This window comes from Dendrobates tinctorius, unplaced genomic scaffold (genome assembly GCF_039654945.1).
Source record: "Dendrobates tinctorius isolate UK_male_01 unplaced genomic scaffold, ASM3965494v1 ptg000038l, whole genome shotgun sequence".
Lineage (NCBI taxonomy): Eukaryota > Metazoa > Chordata > Amphibia > Anura > Dendrobatidae > Dendrobates > Dendrobates tinctorius.
The window spans coordinates 18,521,727-18,535,338 of NW_027361706.1; the positions used below are offsets into that span (position 1 = coordinate 18,521,727).

At 43.1% G+C, this 13,612-nt stretch overlaps 1 protein-coding gene across 2 annotated transcripts in view; it reads left to right on the top strand.

Annotated features, from left to right (window-relative positions):
- Positions 1-13,612, top strand: part of SYN2 (synapsin II) — a 434,838-nt gene that overhangs the window by 146,031 nt on the left and 275,195 nt on the right. The gene's annotated exons all lie outside the window — the stretch shown is intronic.

Sequence of the window (13,612 nt, forward strand, 5' to 3'; positions counted from 1 at the left end):
TAGATAAACACAGCTGGACTCCAAAGAAGGAGTAGAGCCATCTCAAGGAGGATCACAAGGAAATGGACAGCATGTGACTTAGATATGAGTTTCTGAGCAAAGGGTCTGAATACTTATGACCATGTGATATTTCAGTTTTTCTTTTTTAATAAATTTGCAAAAATTCCTACATTTCTGTTTTTTTCAGTCAAGATGGGGTGCAGAGTGTACATTAATGAGAAAAAATGAACTTTTTTTGAATTTACCAAATGGCTGCAATGAAACAAAGAGTGAAAAATGTAAAGGGGTCTGAATACTTTCCGTACCCACTGTAAGTGGCATTGATTCCAATAGGTGACCTGAATCATATATTTTTAAGCATCAGAAAATATAATTATCACTCAACTGTTTCAGCCAATGCTGGGTTATTGTAACTTTATTCGATTGGTTTAGTGTTGGGTTATATGTCATTTATATACCGGCAGAGCCGCCAAGTTTTACCAGGCGAAGACATTTCAGGAATATTCCATCGGTCATTTTCTGACGCGGCTTCACCGGCGGCTGTGCTCTATACTCTTAGTATAGAGCATGGGCGTTATCCAAAGAATGAATATGTTGCTTCTTTTACCACTTCAGGATCTCCGAACCCTGAAACGGTTAAAAATATTCATATGATCTAGAACAAGTGCCGTTTGTGCACTATGTTCATTTCATGGGGCAGTTTCTGGATGAATCCTGCCTGATTGTTTGTACATAGCCTTCTATTGTTTTTTTTTATCCATTAGAGGCTTATTGTCATACATTTTAAATCCTATCAGTTGTCAAAAAAATTGGAATTCGGAGCTAAGGATGCCTCATTATACAACATCAGAGAGCTCAGGTTTCAGGCAACCAGCGCGATGATACCACTGGTTCAAACTGACAGTCAAGCAGGAGCACGGTCCCCAGCAGGAGGCGGGGGAGCTGTGCTTTCCTGCAGAAAAAGTTTGGACAACTCCTTTAAAAACCCATAAACAAAAAAATAACTTTGGTGTCAAACGTTATTAAAATCTATTGTATCCTTTTCTCCATCACATGCACTTCGGGGAATACTTGGTGACAAGCAGCTTCATTGGCGTTAGAGGAATTATTGACTAAGTAACAATTATTTTTTACTGTTACTTCCGTCGGAATCGATAAAGGATCCTATTAAAAAAGTTGTCGCATGTTTGTTTTGATATCATACAGTAGATGAGCCTTTGTCTTACGCTTAATAACTATTTCTGGAAAGTATAGATTTTTTTTTTCCTAGAAGTGTATTATATAAAACTAACTTCTTTGCTGTAATGAAGGATTCAACCTTTACAGCTTCCTATTGATCGCTCTACCTTGTAGCAGATCCCTGCGGTGACGCGTGTTCTTCCCATGGCTGCACAGATGGTCTCCGAGCTGGCCTGTATTCCACACTTAATTGCACTTTTGAACAAAATTCCCAGCGTTTCGCCGTTCAGCTGCCGACGTCGAGTGCTCAGTACAGCAGTTAATATCATCAGGGAAGGAAGCCCTGTGTAGGATTTAAGGCACGTTCTAAGTATAGACTGCCTCCAATATATATTTATTCTAAAAAAAAAGAGGGTGGCTAATTCTCCCATCCATTATCCGTAGATGGATATAACCTTTTTAAAGTCTATTTTATGTTTCCTGTCTTTTTTTTTTTATGTTGGCTATTGTGGACATGTGTTGGGGTTTTCAACTAATTGTGATTTTTTTTTTTAAATAAAAGACTGACTGGCACTTCCAAGCTGATGTGAATATGTGGATACTAGGAGGAGCCACCTCCATATACAATATACAAAAAAAAGTTGCACTCTATCGTGCTAAAGCTTGTCAATATGAAATATATGAAATATGAATAGCAATACTGCTCTGGATAATTAGAAAAAAATTGAGACGCTTAGCACATAATTTGGCCAATTCATGCATGCCCAGCAACCAACGACAAGGTGGTCTCACTCTGCTGGGACCCTAGTGTGAAAACTCTCTTACGCTGAAGTCTGAATTCCTGGGTGAATGTGGATACCTCTCAAAAAAGCCTGTATTTATGGGTAGGCATGATCCTGCTGTAATTAAAACCACCACATGTTGAAGGGTGGACTGCTCGGTCAGAGAGCTAACATAGAAGTGACAAAAGACTGACTGGCACTTCCAAGCTAATACTGAAACCACCTTGTCGTTGGTTGCTGGGCATGCATGAATTGGCCAAATTATGTGCTAAGCGTCTCAATTTTTTTCCTTATTATCCAGAGCAGTATTGCTATTCATATTTCATATATTCCATGTCTACATGCTTTAGGACAATAGAGTGCAGCAATTTTTTATTTTGATGCAAAGATACTTCAGTCCAACCTGGAGTGATTTTATACACTGCGGAAATCTTGGTGCAAATTTTGAAAAATTTTAGCTTAACATTTTACTTTTTTCTCTAAAAAGTTGAGGGAAAAAAAACAGGTTAAACTTAAATTCAACAACCACATTCTCCAAAACTGTCAACGAATGTTGCAAGACAAAAAAAAAGAAAAGTGAGTATAAAAAAAGAGCATGGAACTAGAGCGAATGGCTACTTTTTGTGACCTAAGAAGAAAGCGAAAAAAACATTGTATTTATGATTTACTGGAAAATATAGGACAGGAGTGAGTATGATATCATGTCTGCAGATTTGGTTATATCTTGATTTATTTGCAATACTGTAGGAAGCCAGATTGGATAAGACCCAGCGCCTCGGGGTAATTAGCTGGATTGCTCTTGCAAGCTCCAGTGCACCTTAGTTCTGTGACCAGTCATTACATACATTGCTTCCTCAACTCATTATTTCTGCGGTCATTTTCCAACCTGCTTACTAAATTGGCAGGTAATTAATTCTGTAAAGGCCAATTTCAGGAAAGGGGGTAATTTTCTTGGTTTCCATTACTGGATCATGATGTAAAGTGACACATTTCTGTTATCTTTACACTTTTGTGAATCAGAGGAGTTGTCTCTAGAGATACTGTGAATCAATTTGCAGTACCTAATCAGTAATCTCTGACCATCACATGGGAGATCTCCTACTTCCCGGCATCCATGGTATTTTGATTAGCCATCCTGGCGCAACGACACGTGCTCTAATCATGTGATGTATTGGAAAGCGGGGAAAAAAAAGTGTGGCTAAGGGCAGTTTCACACGTTAGTGTCTCCGGTACGTGTAGTGCCAGTTTTCTCACGTACCGGAGACACTGACACACGTAGACACATTCTCAGGAATGTGTCTATGCAGATGTCAGCGTGTTTTCATCGACCGTGTGTCCGTGTGCAAAACACGCTGACATGTACGTTTTTGTGCAACAGCACGGATCACACGGACCCATACAAGTCAATGGGTCCGTGTAAACACGTACCGCACAAGGATGGCGTCCGTGTGCTGTTTGTGTGCGATCCGTGTGCGTTTTTAAAAGTCAAAGGGTTAACATTTAAAATAATACGGACAGCACACGGATGGTACACACGGACATACGGATAGCACACAGATGTCACACGGATGGCCTACGTATGCACACGGACACGGATAGCTCCGGTACCGTTTTTTCCGGTAACGAAATTAAACTGCCCTTACAAGCGAAAAACCCCACTATTCTGCAATTTTATTTATTTTTTTTACAGTAAAACTGGTCAGGCAGTATGATTCTCTAGGTCAGTACAATTATGGCGATACCAAGCATGCATAGGTTTTGTTTTATATGGTGAAAAAAGTTCAGAAATTTATTTAAAAAAAATCACAGTTTTGCTTGTGTACTTATTTTCCAAGAGCCATAACATTTCCAATTTTCTAGAGATGGGGCTGTGTAAAGATTTGTTTTTTGCACCCTGAGCTGAAGTTTTTATTGATGCTTTTTTTTCGGGTAGATACAGTGTTTTGATCGCCTCTTATTACTTCTTTTTTTGCGCTGTTGCAGCAGCGTTCTGATTTTTTTTCTCGCTACAACATTTACCAGTCAGATACAATTATTTTGTATTTTCATAGATCAGACTTTTACGAACACAATCGTTACAAAATATGAACTTTTTTAAATTTATTTATTATTTCTTAATTTTTAATTGGGGAATAGTAGGGGTGATTTGAACTTTTATTTTTTTTTGTATTTTTTTCATATTTTTTTTAAAAGATTTTTTTCCCTGAATTTATTAGTCCCCTTAGGGGACCTGAACCTGAGATTGTCCGGGCTGTCGTTCTATATACAGCAAAGCCACAGAATTGCTAAATATAGCAAAAAATCAGAGTCTCCTATATATGCCAGTTACGGGACGGTTTTCACAGTATTACAGTCATCACAGGCATGAGGGTCTTCAGAAGACCACTGTCTATCACAGTATCCCATCCTAACACCATGGTTGCGTTGCGAGAGTGCACATTTCGGGAAGGCAGTGCAACTATGCTGCTGGTTCCAACTATCAGGCCGGAGTCACACTGGCGAGGAATACGGGCACGTGAGAGGCGCAAAAAACACGCATTACACACGGACAAATGATTTTCAATGGGGTCACTCGCACCAGGCGTTTTTTTCTCTTCCGTATCCTACGCTCCGTGCCAATCGCAGCATGCTGCGATTGTCAGCGTACTACGCCCGTAGTACGCCAATTCAAGTCAATGGGTGCGCAAAAAATACGGATTACACACGGACCACACGTGTGACCTGCGAGCAATATGCAGGTCTTTTGGCTGGTGAACAGGAAACGGGCCAATCCATCATCAGGAAGCCTAGACATGCAAATGAGCTCAAAAAGCGCTCCAGACATCCAGGAAGTACGCCTCCACGGAGTACAGCAGCAGCATGGCGTCCACATATATTAACGTTGAGATGCTAATTGTCCTGGTGCAGGAACGTCCCGAAATATGGGACCCACGCGATGCTAATTATGCGAACCGGACCAGAAAGGAGGCGTCATGGAGGCGCATCTGTCGCCAGATGTACCATGACTTTGGTGACAGACCACGTGATGAGCAGCATAAAATTCGTAAGTGCAACCATAAAAACATCATTAACCTTAGCGCGCGCTTAAAAATGATTCTACAATCAGCCCCCCCCCTTCCTGTGCATGTACTTTTATTAGCCTCATGAGGCCGTTACATTTGGATGTGACACGTGGCTTCACACAGCCATAATTAGGGATTAGGCCACAAGCTCCTCATCCTCCTAGCCAATAAAATTATTAAGTGTAGCTAATGAGACCCTGTGTATCTGCCCAATTAGATATGCCACCATGGGTAGAACGCACACCCCAGAAGGCCCCATGCCTAGACTACTGGTAGAAAATGTGACCTCTCAAATATGTGATTTTGACAATCTTTCCTGTCACATTGCAGTGGAAGATGTGATGAAACGGTGGAGAAGCATCAGGGACCAGTTCCGCCGGGAACGCCAGCAGCGGTCCAGGAGTGGGGATGCTGGCCATGTCAAGCGCAAATATATCTACTATGACCGGCTGAACTTCCTCGCCCCAATTCTGGATCTGAGACCGTAAGTACATAGCTCACACCACATTACACAAATACATTACACGAATACTTTACAGTGTCAAAAATATTGATGTATTTTTGCCTCTGTTCTATTTCATAACAGAACTCAATCCAACCTTACGGATCGAGGAACGGCCTCAGAGGCAGAGCCCATTATAGATCCTGTAGGGGATGATGTGGCTGGCCCATCTTCTCCCCCTACAAGAAGGATGGCTGAAGAGGAGGCATCACCAGAACACACAATGGCTGCCCGACACAACACACCACCAGGACGGTCTGCTGCTGCCACCTCACCCATCCTGGAAGAGCCGGGCAACTTGAGCAGCAGCCCAACTGCCCTGATCAGGCCCTCCCCACAGGCTGCTGTAGCATCACGGCGAACAAGAAGAAGGCGCCAGGTCACTCTTCAAGAGAGTAGGACCAATGTGGACACAGGGGTCCTAAATTATTTGTCCAGAGTAACAACAGATGATGGTGAGGAGGCCTATGCACGTAGCCTCACCCTTTATCTCCGTGCCCTTACCCGTGAGGTCAGGCTCCGTATTAGGGGATGTATTCAGATCCTGCTTGATGCAAGCACCCCCCCAATACCCCATATGAGGTGTTTGAATTTCTGGAGAGGTGGCAGCTCTCACCACGAAATTTAATGCGCATGAGACCATCTACACAGATGCTTGCTCAAGCAGGGTCTGAACAGCCCCTAATACGTGGGCCAACACCTCAACCCCTTCCTCCCCCTACCCAACCGTCTATACCGCAGCACCAAATGTCTTCCTCAAGCCAGCCCCACCAATATGGCCACTTGTACCCACCCAGTGTTGGAGGCTGGTCCCAACCTGGTTGGGGACGATCTGGCTACGTTGGTGGGTATGAGCCACGGGCCTACCAGAGCCAACAAGAAGCCCCTCACCATCATCAGTACTCTGGCCAGTATCCCCAACAGTCCCAGGAGGCAGGACAATTCCAGCATCATGGGCACCAGTATGGCCCCACACAGGGCGATGTTGGCCACAATGTCCAGCAGCACCCACAGGCTGTTGATCCACGTTCCCCTTCCCCAACATATGAGGATTTATGATTCTGATGGCTGGAGATGTCCAGTCAGATGTAACTGGTGCTCCTAATCTAAATTTAAAAACAGGTGTTCTCCTTCACCAACATTTATAACATAATGTAACATTCATATTTTTAAATAATGTTTTCCAAACATGAAACAATCCATCATGACAGGCAACGCTACCTCACGCCTTTCAGACAGATATTACATGTGTGTAGAAAAGAGAATATTTAAATGCGCTATACTGTGACATGAAAGGATGAAAATACACTACTCACTTGCTAATGCATAGGAAAGGCGTGCTGCCCTTAGTGAAGTAGTCACCTGTTTTGGTAGCAATGTCTAGGACAAAATTTCTAGGCGACCAGCATTCAGAATAACACGCTTTCTCTATGTATTAACAAGTGAGTTTTGTATTTTCATCCTTTCCAGTATAGCATGCTTAAATATTGTCTGGTCTACAGACAGGTAATATCTGTGTGAATGCTGTGAGGTAGCCTTGCCTGTCATGGTGGAATCTTTCTATGATTGGAAAACATTATGAGGAAATGTGAGTGTTATCTCGTAGCCTTTATTTTGGTGATGGAGCTCACCTTTTGTTGGCAAATCTAGGTTAATCTAGTGATGCAGCAATGTTGTTATTGCATAATGTTTGTGGCTGTTTTGTTCTGTTATGTTCACTTTACAACAAGTTAAAGAAGGCACAAAGGGTCATTTTGCCCATTGCCAAATTTGTGTTATGGCAATATTATGTTTGCCTTTAAGCGAAAAAAAAAAAAGGACAAAACTAAATATTTGTCTACTCTACTTAACGTCTCGGTGTGATTTTTCACAATCCCTCACAACATACTAACAGACACCAACCAATGCACTGAAACACTCATAGAATCATATAATTGAGTAATATATATTTAGACACACTTAAAGCAACAAATTATAACATAGACACAGCATGCTCTTGCCAAGAAGTTGCCCCCTCAGGTGAGATAAAGTAATTCGTGAATATATCACGCACTTTGAGGCCAGAGAGCGGTCTACGTTGAGGGATGATAGGTGGTCTCACCCTGCGCACATTGTCCGGCCTACACACAACACCATCAGAGGAGGAGCAATCATGTATCCTGGTGAAGTTATGCAGAACAACACAGGCTTTCACAACTTCATTCACATTTTGCTCACTCAACTGAATGGCAGACTGGAGTACCCGCCATTTGGCAGAAAGAATCCCAAAGGAACACTCCACCAGTCGCCTAGCACGTGATAGGCGCAAGTTAAAAATTCTGCGCCTGTGGTCAAGGTTGCGCCGGGGATATGGCCTCATGACATTGCGCGATAACTGAAAGGCCTCATCTGCCACAAGGACATAAGGGACTGATTGTTCGGGGGAGCCTGGTAGCTGGCGTGGTGGTGGTAGATCCAACTGGTTGGTGCGTAGCCGGCGAGCCATTATGGAAGTATTGAAGACTCTAGAGTCTCCCGTCCTTCCATAGGCCCCAATGTCAACAATTATAAACTTGTATTGAGGGTCGGCCACAGCCAACAATACAACAGAAAAGTATTGTTTATAATTGAAGAATTGGGAGCCTGAGTTCGGCGGCTTACGCACCCTGATATGTTTGCCATCCAGGGCCCCAATACAATTTGGAAACTGGCAGTCCTCCTCAAAGTCCCTTGAAATCCTTAACCAGTCTTCCATCCTGGGCTCGGGTAGGACCACCTGATGGAGTCTTGTCCAGATTTGTGCACATGTAGACCTCACTATGCCTGAAATGGTTGACTTTCCAATGAGAAACTCATGGTGGAGGGCGGCATAAGACAGGCCAGTGGACAGGAAGCTGTAGAACAACAGAAATAGTAAAGTTTAGAATGGCTAAAGTAAAAAAACATCAGTTACATGCCGACCAAACTTGGTAGGAAATGAGAGAGAAGAACACACACATATTTGGTGGCACAATGACTAAGTGATATGCAGGACATATTAGACCTAACATTCTGCTGTGTCAGGTGATTCATATTTGGAGTAAGATGAGGGCATTAAACTTTGTCCAAGAAGGCCAAAAAACATAAATTAACACACACATTATGAACATAGAGAATGTGGTTGTGTAGTACATACCGTATTGTGAGTAGAAGTCGCTCCTCTGCAGATATGGCTTGGCGCATCCTAGTGTCCTGAAAGGTGATCCCAGGGCGCACTGTCTCCAAGAGGCGATCAAATGTGGAAATGTTCATTCGACAGTACTGGTAAAATTTCTCCGGATGCTCCCGCAGAGAATACAGGCGGTGAAAATGCCCTCTGGTGAGTCGTTGCCTCAAAAGTGGATGTACCCACATGCGTCTCCTCCTCCGCGGATCCACTATCACAGGATATGGTTGCCCAAAGCGCCGTGACAAAAGCCAGGTAAAGAGAACCTGCTCAGTTGTATTGAATGTCAGACCCTCTGCCATGCTGCACAAAGAACACCAACACACCTCGTGAGAGCAAGGTGACAAATGGCCAGAATGGAGGCAGCCACCTGTTTCTGAGTGTCTAAATAGGGTGCAGGCTAATGATTTAAATTGTTTGCAGGCCTCAAAACCGTTAAATGTCCATTTTGCAAGGCCGCGAGAAAATCTCGCCATACGGATTGCATACGGATGCCACACGGATTAGATACGGATGCACACATGCGCAAAATACGCGACTGCACCCTGCTTACGGATGGCCTACGGAGCACTATTTAGTGGTCATTCATCCGTATTACGCAAGTAAACTACGGACCGTATTTTGCGCAGGTTAGTGTGACTCCGGCCTCAGTCTTCTGAAGCATACTGCCTTCACCAAGTAGGAACCCGGGAGTTGGGGGAGCGATGCGCTCTTGAAGACTAAAGACGAGAAACTGCGTCATGAATTTTTCAACAGATAAAGTTTGTGGAAGAAAAGTACAGGGAAATATATACAATAAACCTACAGTGATAAAGGATAATATTAGTGCATGGTATCATGCACAATTTGTAAAAACCAAAAAAAAATATACGTACAAAATGAAAAATTGGTTTCACAAAATTTGTTTTTACTTTTTCAGATCGTGCCCCCCAAAATCAGTCGCCATAAGGCTTTCCATGGTGCTCTAGGTCATGATTAGTGTGTAGGCAAGGGGTGGAAAACGTGGCCCCCAAAGTGCATTATTTGTAGGGTTACCGGTAAAATGACATCATGTCCCGCTCCAGTTTTGTTGCACAGCAGCAGTGAAATCCTGGGTTTGAATCTCACCATCATCGGCATGACAATTGTGTTTTAGGTGTTGGGTTCTCTGGTTTTCTTTTACGTCCTGTCTATTATTGGCTCTTGTGCCTTTGGAGACTCGGACTTGTGACTGATGTGCAGGGCGGCAATCTGTAGAGCAGCGGAACGTCGCAGAAATATAAGCAATGGGAAATAATGCTGCTCTGACCCCAACTGTGTGCAGGGTGTTGTGCGCTCACGGTGATGGACAACCAGGATAGATCGGTCACATGAGCCTCTGCCTAGAAGAACTTTATTGCTTTGTTGAAAGCACAGGCCGGTCACACCGAATATTGATTATGATTTTGATTTCTCTTTTGTTCATTCACTTTGCATTTCGTTAATTGGTAAAAAAATAAACTATAAACACTTCTATTTTTTTAAAAAACATTCTTAATTTGCAGCATTTTTCTACACCTGCCTAAAACTTTTGCACAGTATTAAACATTTTTGCACCTGGATATGGATTCCTGATTGAAAAATGCACATACTGGACACTTTATCTAGATTAATGCTCACCGTGTTTTGTTGACCACAAAGGCGTGTCCACACTAGTGTATAACACAGCCGAGTGCCATGTGATGTTTTATCGGATAGCACTCAGTCTAGTGTTAATCTATGGCGCAATGCAGATCTGTGATTTTTTTTTTATGGCAGAATATACAGCAGTGTGAGCGAACCCTAATGCTACGTTCTTACAATAAGTACTTGGTGAGTTTTTGGCTGTGTGCACACGCCGCGGATTAGTTGCAGATTCATCCGTGCGGATTTTGCACAATCCGCAGGTCAAAAGACCTGCGGTTTTACCTGCGGATTGCTCTGCGGTTTTGCCCTGCGGTTTACCGTCTCCTCAATGGATGAGATGGCAAACCGCAGCAGAATCTGCAGAAAGAATTGACATGTCAATTCTTTCTGCGGATTGAAAACCGCAGCTAATCCGCACGGAAAATTCCGCACCATCTGCACTGCGGTTTTTGATTCCCATAGGGAACCGCATGCATGCGTTCCCATAGACTTTAATGTGTTGTTTTTGCGCATTCCGTGCGCAAGCGTGCGCATGCGTTTTTTTGACGAGACAGGGCGGACCAAAAAATGCAACATGTTGCGTCTGGCGCGCCTGGCGCGAAAGACAAAAAAACGCATGCGCACGAAAACGCAAGTGTGCGCAAGACCATGCGCACGTCATGTTAAACATAGGTGCGCAGTGCGCATGCACACGGGTGCGCACTATGCGCTGTGCACAAAAGCGCTAATGTGAAACCAGCCTAACGCGTTTTTTTTGTCTGTTTGGTGTGTCATGCTTTAAATAAAGCTGCTTTGTTTTTTAAACTTCCTGGTATTTGACATACTTAGGTGCAGATTACATGCATTTTTCATGTGTTTCTGCCGCAAAAACGCACAGAAAACTCAGCGTAACCGCAAGAGAAATTAACATGCTGCAGATTGGAACTATGCACCGCTGGTCAGTTACGCAGCATAAATAAAAAGCACAGTGGGTGCGAGATTCCTATCAATCCCATCCACTTTGCTGGAACTGTAGAACGCTATAAAAAATATCCAGTGTCAAAAATGCGATAAAAGCCCAACGTGGGCACACAGCCTAAGGGTGAGTGCACACAGTGCGGATTCACCTTTGGATTTTTCCGCGCGGATTTGCAGATAGTGACCTGCGGTTTTCCTGCAGATTAACCTGCGGTTTGACACCCGGACAATGGAACAGTTGTCAAACCGCTGCGGAATCCGCAGAAAGAATTGACATGCTGCAGATTTAAAACCGCAGCAAATCCACAGCATGTGCACTGCAGTTTTGAAATCCCATTGGCTAACATGGTACTGTACATTGCTTGCGGATCTACTGCGGATCCAGAGGGCCAAATCCGCTGCGGATCCGCAGCAGAATCCACAGCGTGTGCACATACCCTAAGACGCAGTTTTAAGCAAGAAAAACACTTGCTAAAAAGTGTGTGCACAGAGGAAGAAGATGATGGTCACATTTGACCTGAAGGTCTTATTGTGCAGCCGGTAGCGCGACCTCTCTGGGGATAGTATATGTTTTATCCAAGCTGAATCTGAACAGCCCGGAAAGTCGTCTCATGGAAAGTCACATATACGCAGAACAAAGTGTGTTCTCATGCCCGGCAGCAAAGACTGAATACAGCTCTTGTACTGTGTATACTATATCGCCAAGCACATCCGCCCTGTGTCTAGATAATGGCGCTTCAACTTCAAAATAAGATGTGGGAAAAGTGCAGATTACCGATCCGTCCATCATGTTTTTAAGTTAAAAGCAAAAATAATGATGATAAAAAAAAAGATACCGCGAGTTGTATAATTACCAAATATCAGTTCTTCATGATTTTTGGGGTGAAATTGTAGAAATTTTCACCATGTAAGGGTAAACCTTTACATGCTAAAACCTCACAGGGTGTTTTTCATCCCTTTTATTTGATTAAGGTATGTCCCAAGTGTGCTATAAAAAAAATTGCACCTATGGGCCCCCGGCTGCTCCTCCATCCTGCTGGCGAGGTTCCCTGCTGGTCTCTCCTTCTCTTCCAGCCTGATGACCGCTGGAGACAGTCATTGGCCCCAGCAGCGTCACCACTCTGATGATGAGGCGCCAGGGATGCCAGCAGGTAGGAGGAAGAGGGTCCTGGGAAATCTTTTTGCTCAAGTATAGTGGTTAGAATATATTTTGATACTTTTAGTCCGGATTTTGGAGCCTTTGTAATGTATCTGTATATACGATTCCCTTGGTTGATACTTTCTATGTATTATTCCATATTATTACTGTTTGAGTGATGAAATATCCATCTTCAATGCTTTTGTTTTGTATTATTAAATTGCGAGTAAAATAAACGCCACAATTTAATATTTTTAAGGTTGCATTCTGACAAGTAACCACTAGGTGGCAGCGTTTTCCTGTGAATGTTTCGCCTCCTACTAGATGAAGGGGGATTGAAGGAACACGAAAAATGGATTTCTACATCTACGTAATAAACAGTGTTCAGGTTAGGGATTGCAATAGTGATATCTAGTCACTGGCAGAAAAGGGACCCTGTGCAAGAACACTATATGGGCCCTTTGCAGCACAATAATTCATCTTGTTTTAATTGGTCAATCCCTTTAAGAGGATGTCTAAAGGTGCAAAAACAGTATTTTTTTTAATTTTAATACCTTACTGATTTGCCACATCTCCCATACCAACATTACCCTTCTTTCCCGCCTCTCTGTACTTTTTCTCCATCTGGACAGACAGTGATTGCCTGCAGCCGTCTCATGTCTGTCTAGACAGGAATACAGAGACCGGCAGGAAGTGTGGATTGATCTTTAAGGCCTTATTCAGACATCACCTTAGAGACCAATTTTCCTGATCAGGCTTTGATCAGAGTGTGGTCTGAGTGATTTTCTCGTATATGGAGAAATAATAATAAAAAAAATTCTCCATTTTGACAGTCCATGAAAATTGGACTGCACTCGGATGTCATCAGAGTGCAGTCTGATTTTATTTAACAGACCCATAGACTTGCATCGGCCCTCGGATCAAAAACAGAAATGTCGCTGATATGTTGGACTCGGACTGCTCGGTCCGAGGAAAAAAAAATCAGATATGTGCACAGGCCCATAGAATATCATGGGTACAAGGGATACTTGTGAAAATCGCGGCTTGCAATAATATGCAAAAATCGGACGTGTGAATGAGCCCTAAGGCTAAGATCTCATGGTGCTTAAAACCTGCTTTTTTTTTTCTGTGCTCTCAGAAAAAAAAAACGCAGCATCTTATAGT